A 6,956-nucleotide genomic window follows, 5' to 3' on the forward strand; every position below is an offset into this window, starting at 1 on the left:
ATGAGGGAAGTTGCATGTTTAAGAAATGAGAAATTAAAATATTCACAATAATTTCAATTAGTACTATAATTAGTAATTACATCATTAGCTAGCTTATTTGATAATTAGAGCTTCGTTTGGGACAGCTTTATTACTGCTTCTTAAAGCAGCTTTCTAGCATAAAAAATATAATTTTTGTACTAAAAAGTTGATTTAAGAAACAGTACGAAAGCCGTCCCAAACAAAGCCTAGGTTAACTTCTAATTATGTTATTTATAATTGTAACTTACTGATAGTAATTAAAATTGAAATAAATAAATAACTCGTATTTAAAATGTAAATTAAATTTAAAACACAAATTAAAATTGAGTGTTTAATGAATTAAACAAATTTAATCCTACGTTATGTTTCCTAACAGTTTCACAAGATTTATCAGGATTATTTTTTTTTTTTTTTGCCATACAGTTTTAAATATTTAGTAAAATTAGATTTACTATATTTATTAAATCATATTTGAGTTAAATCCTACTTATTGCCAAAGAGCCCCTGACTTTTAAAAGTTTGTTCTCATAGATGTAATTGCCTAAAGCAAATTCAAATTTTTAGTTGTTATTAGTGCTTCTACGTATTACAAGAAAATGTTATCAGATGTGCTCAGCAAAGAACTTTCTAAGTAAAATTCAGTTCTATTTGTAGACTTTTGTTAGGTCGGTTCAAGTTAAACCGACCTAGCCGTCCCAAAGGCCAGCTCAGGTCTATAGGAGGCGGACAAGTGCTGCCTCCCTTTCTTCTTGCAACCAATAATAGTGGGCCCCACTAGTCCAATTGAATTCAAAATTGAAAAGGAGGAGGCAGCTAGGGCTTGAGAGGGAAATTATATTATGAAAGTTTATGTATTAAAGAGCATTAGATGTTTTAGGGTGGAGGTTATGCTATCGGTTAGGGTTCCTTGCTGATTTGGGCTCTAGTATCTCGTCTAGAGATTTGGGAGAGCCGATCTTCCTCTCTAATTGAGGATCACTTGTATCATATTTTCGTGCTTGTTTGGCTTTGATTTTTGTATTGTAATATATCGTTTGTGTTGATTTCTTCCAGATTTTGTGCTATACTTGTTGTTTTTCACCAATTGGTGATAGGTTTTCTTGCAAACTCAAGTATTACCCTTAGGATTATTTGTGAACTCAAGTATTTTTTAGGAACTTCATTCAAATTTTTCCATTTTTTACTTGCTATTTTGCATATAAAAATTCAGGTAATCTAAGAATCTGTTTTGCTTATCCTCTTTTCTCTTTATCTATAGATGAAGGATGTAGCTTAGAAAGTTCATGATTGCCTATGTGACAACCTAAAATCAATTATTATTTCAGCAGAATTATTTCTAGAAAATAATAAAACCCAAGCTTCAGAGCTGTCTTCAAGTGCCACACCAAGCATAGAGTCCCCTAATAGTCAAGTACCTCAAAAAATGGCTTTTAAAACTCTACTGATGGAAATGCTCAAAATAATATTAAATCGGCCATTAATGATATCAGAGTGGCTGCAAATCGCCAAAGCATGGAGGTCAAGGTCACCTCGGGATTCTAAAAGAACAATTAATAGCAAGGGAGAAGTAGAATTGATGGAGCAATTTGAGCCTGCTATATATGTGACTCTTTTGCATCTACTGGATGGCACTAAGCTCTTCAAAATAGTCAAATTAATGTATTTACCTTCGCTATGTTATATGAACTCATATTAAATATAAATGAAACTCTCCCCACGACCCCCTCCCTTATGTTCTCCCAGTTTAGCTCCAACATATTATGTTTTTTATCATAGCTGAAAATATTTCTATTGCAAGTAACTTCATTTCATCTTAGGCTATGTTTGGGATGTCTTTCTTACTGCTTCTAAAAGCAGATATTTAGTGAAAAACTAAAATTTTTGCACTAAAAAATTGCTTTTATATGCAGTAAGAAAGCCGCCCCAAACGAAGCCTCACATTGCTGTAGTTTTTCTGTTTGCCTTACATTGTTATGTAACTCTATGACTAGCAAGCGAAGATTTTTCGAGCAGGAGGCAGAAGATTGGTGGAAAAAAATCAGGAAAGGGTGTTCAAAAAATACAATTCTTCCATTCCTACTAGCTCAAATGATTCATCTTCTAGTACACCAAAGGAAGAAACAACTTCATCTTAATATATAGTAGATGCATTATGGAAAGTGCTAATGGAAACGTTGCACTTGCCTTGGGAACGATGCAAGAAGGCACATTGTCTTGAAGGTTAAAATCATGGTACTTTTTTTATAAGATCTATATTTTTGTTTAGACAGACAATATAGATGATGATAATGTTCGAAAGTGAGAGCATTCATAGTTCTCTCATTTTTTTTCTTCAGCGTGTATAAAGTCCTGGGTTCTATATTCTTTTGTATGGTAGATAGCTATATTAAAGGAGAAATTTTTATGTTGGAGATTGCGAGCACATACTGCCTACACGCATGGCTCATTGTCTAATAATTGGACAAATCTTCTCATAACCTTAGAATTGCAACTCATGTGCTCCATCTAGTTGTTGGCCCCTCTTGGTGTATTCAATGACCATTACTTAGGGCTTGCTCGATTCTCCTGTTTATTATGATATGACAGAGTTTATAATTACAACATTCAACCAATTTAAACTGCAAGGGTAGAAGTTATTTAGGCTTCGTTTGGGATGGCTTTCTTACCACTTAAAACAGCTTTTTAGTACTAGTAAGCTATTTTAAGAAGCAATAAAAAAGCCGTCCCAAACGAAGCCTTAGCCATCCAAGAGGACCCTTTGCCAATTGATTTAGGTGGATTAAAATTAAAATAAAATCATAAAATGGGGACAATTGTTTAGTTGAGTCAAGGGATGGTCGACTTCCTTTATCTAAGCTTGAATGGATGGGCGGTAGTTATCTTTTATGCTTTACATGCTTCCATTAAAAAAAAAAATTCTTAGCTCTGTCACTTCATGCATGGATTGCACTAACTGCTTTCTTTGTTGATAACCTTAATCGGAGAGTGCTATTTAAGCGTTATTTAAGTAATTATAAAAATTTAAGTTTTTATACATAAATATTTAAGAATTTTGTGATATATATATTGTTATCTTGACTCAATACAAGAGTAACAAAATGGAAGTAATCTTAATAAAAATTTTAATTAAAATGATAATTATAATTCCTTACTATTTTTAAAAATAAGGCTCGTAGATTTTATACTATGTATGATTTTTGGAGAAATTATTTTTATTTTAATAAAATAAATTCTACAAAAGAGATGAAAGGCCCATTTACCTTATACCGTGGCCTGGCCCACAGAAGATACGTTCAATACAAAGGCCGGAAGTTCCTGGCCCAATAGAAATACATTCATCGCTTGTTTTGATTCTTGTATTTATTATATTTATTTTAGAGGACATTTGGACGTGAATTCCATCAGTATTTGGGCTCCATTTTGGGCCGACATGTCACCCCATCTAAGTTCACATTGTCACAGCGATAAATCACGATGTGGAATAGCTCGCTGTCGATCGATGTGAGCCGTCTGATCTCGATGTCTTTTGAATTTGTGAATTCCAGCGACTGATTTAGCCAAATGTGATGTCTTTAGAAAGAACTTTTATTTGGACAAAATCCCGCCTATACCGAGGTGTACCGAGTTTTTTGGAAAAACTCGGTACACGCGGGATTTTGCCTACGACCGAATGTTCCTCTTCATCCTGTCGGAGGACATAATAATTGTTCCTTTAGAAAGGTAGAATTGCAATAGTTTTATTAAATGAAATGATTTATAAGAACAATAAACGATAATATATAATAAAAAATAATATTATTAAAAATATATTACAATAATAAATATTTTAAATTATTAAATCACTACTATAAATATTAAGTTAAAAAGAATATTAATTTAATACTATTTTTAGCCATAATAATACTAATAGTTATAATGCATACAACTCTAACACCATAATTATTTTTAATCATAATAATTTGAAAAGAAAAAGAATAAACTAGTATTCGACTCAATTTATTTATATCCTCGACTAATTACTTATTTATTTATTAGCATAAATAAACAACATAGAAGTCAAGAAGTTTGTTGATAAATTTCCTATCATCAATATCTATAATTTAACAATTGTATGTCAATTCTTACATATTGTGCATAAAAAATACATAACTCAAATAAAAGTATACATTTGCACCGTGAGGGCATTTCTTGTCACCTAGCTTACAATCCCATAATTTCGACCCTCTTCCATCAAATACTCCTTCATTGATCGAAATCCCCTCAGCAGTATCATATGTGATCCATTCGCTTGATTAAGTATAACTCGGAGTAGCCATTAGGGTTACATTAATCATAAAATTAATCTTCTTGTTCACACAAGGACCATTGAATTTCACTTCGCTTATAAGAAATATTCCATTTGAAATGTAAATATTTGCTGGAGAAGAAGAGCTATCACAAGCCATTTTCCAAGCCCTAATAATGGCTTCCACACAATCCATATTTCCACCTTTTTTAGCTTATATGAGGAAATTGTTGAAGAGAAAGAGAGGAAAGAAAATAGGTGGAGTAATAAGGTTATTTGGGAGGCCATTAATATGATATTATAGACATTGAGGAGCTAAAATTTGAAAGTAGCCCTAACAATGGGTCTTATGTCCTCTATTAGAGGTGGCCCGAGTAGCGGGTCTTACAACTTAGCCTTGTAGATTAAGATGCCCATGGGTTTTGGTTGGATAGGTCTTATGGCTTCTTTAGAAGTTGCATAATGACAAGTCTTACGACCTAGCCTTGTAAGCTAAGTAGCCCGTGCATTGGGTATTACAATATAGCCCTATAGACTTGATACACATGTGAGTGGTCTAAGGTTAATAAGTTATGTTATTACCTAAACATTTTCTCTTAAGTCAGACTTACGATTTCTATTAGAAGTTGTCTATTTATGAATCTTACAACCTAGTTCTTATAAACAAGATTTTCCAAGTGGTTTGAGTTTTGGATATAAGGTAGTTCATTTAGAAGTTTTCTAACATACGAGTCTTATTGCTTTGCTTAAAAGTAGCCTTAGATGAGTTTATAGTTATTTGTTAGTTTGACATTATACTGTAATTTTGACACCTACTTGCTAGCAATTTATTTTCTACTCTAGCTTTCAGTACTGTGCTTGTTTGTTTTTTGCTCATAGTTTTTCCTACTACAATAGTTTATTTCTCTACTATTATATTGTTGCTTTACCAATTTTTCAATATTTTGTTCTACATGCAGTAACTAATTTTACTCTTTTTTTAGTATTAATTTTATTTATGATGTGCTATTTTTGTCTGCTTGTTTGCAGGTATGTGGTACTTGCAGCAGCTGAAGGAGCTCTCAGGTAGATGTAGTTTAAGCTACCACTGAGAGTTTGAGAGAGTTTAAACTTGTTTGTTTGAGATAGTTGTTTGAGAGTTTCTTTTTTGTTCAGAGCTGTGTTGTGAGCATTATTTGTTGAGTTGTTTGAAGAGCACTTTGTTCTGACTCAGAGAGTTATTGTGTTTGAGCTGCTCAGTTGGAGAGTTGTTTGTAGTTCGAGTGTTGTTGTTACTTGTTGGAGAGCCTTATTAGTTTGTACTTAGATTGGATTATTAGAACATTTCATTCATGCATCTTTTTAACTAATTGAATTTTAATTGAAGTTAAAATGTTCAATCAATTTTCAATGTATTTTAAAAACTTATTAAATTATTTAAATTAAAATTGAGTGCTCAATTAAAAATTGTTCAATTAATTTAAGTTTAAATTTTCATTAATTAATTAAAGGTTTCAATTTGAATTAAAGTTGAAATTTTGATTTTATTAAATTTTGCATTATTTACATTTTTCAATTGTTGAATTCAATTAATTTAATTAATGTTTCAATTTCAATTAAGTTTTAAATTACTTTAGATTTTCTGATTTAAGCTTTCTTTTTAGTTTAACTTTAATTTTAATCGTTAGCTAAATTAAATTAAGGTTTAGAATAATCTCTTTTTTTAATTAAATTAATAATGTTAATTAAATTATTCAATTAGTTATTTAACTGTTTAAGTTGGTTAATATCTAAATTATCTTTTTAAATATATTTTAATTTAATTTAATTTATCATATTCATTACTTATTTAAATTTCAAATCAATTAATGGCTTCTATTTAAGTGAGAGAATTATTTAAAGTTTATTTTATTATAAACCTTAAATTATTATCATTTAATTAATTAAATCAATTTAATTAGTCATTTAATCATTTAATTTGTGAGTAATAAATTGCGAGTTTTTTTTTTTTCAAATTTTCCAAATTCCACACTAGTCAAAAGTTTCCTTGGAAATTTTGGTAGCCTCCCGGAATTCCCTCCCTGCGAAGGAGGTAAGAGAGGGCACTCGCCCTTTTAATCCGTTCAATCGAAAAGATAATCAACGGCCGTGCACTTCGGGACATTGTCGATCAGGTCCTGAAATATGTCTTCGTGTCTCCGATTGATGATTGTGAGCTTCTAATTGCGATAAGTTTTTTTTTAGGTATATATGCATATATAGTTTACTTATTTCAAGAAAATATAAGGGTATTGATGTAGTGGATCGGCGGAAGTCGATACCTGCAAGAAGGATTTGAAAATTCCCAATCCAGGGAAGAAGAAGAAGAAAGCTTTTCAAGCTTCAAACAGAAAAATAAAAAATCACCATTAAATGATTAAGAATAATTTAAAAATTATCAATTTATGCCCTATTGTTGATAACACAATTAAATAATTTATATCTATTTTTATATTTACATAAATAATTAAAAAACAAATAAAAAATAACGAAACCTGACAACCACTAATTTATTTAGACAATATTTGCATTAAAAAAAATAAAAAAAAGACAATATTTGCTCAATATTCAATAACAACTTTTAAATCAAACGGAGTAAAGGTAAAACAGCCACACGTATTTACTAAATTTT

General features: G+C 30.7%; 1 pseudogene; it reads right to left on the reverse strand.

The window, feature by feature from the left end:
* Positions 1-3,277: 3,277 nt before the first annotated feature.
* On the reverse strand, positions 3,278-4,502 carry LOC114580011 (annotated as a pseudogene).
* Positions 4,503-6,956: the final 2,454 nt, after the last annotated feature.

Source organism: Dendrobium catenatum, unplaced genomic scaffold (genome assembly GCF_001605985.2).
Source record: "Dendrobium catenatum unplaced genomic scaffold, ASM160598v2 fragScaff_scaffold_735, whole genome shotgun sequence".
Taxonomy (NCBI): Eukaryota; Viridiplantae; Streptophyta; class Magnoliopsida; order Asparagales; family Orchidaceae; genus Dendrobium; species Dendrobium catenatum.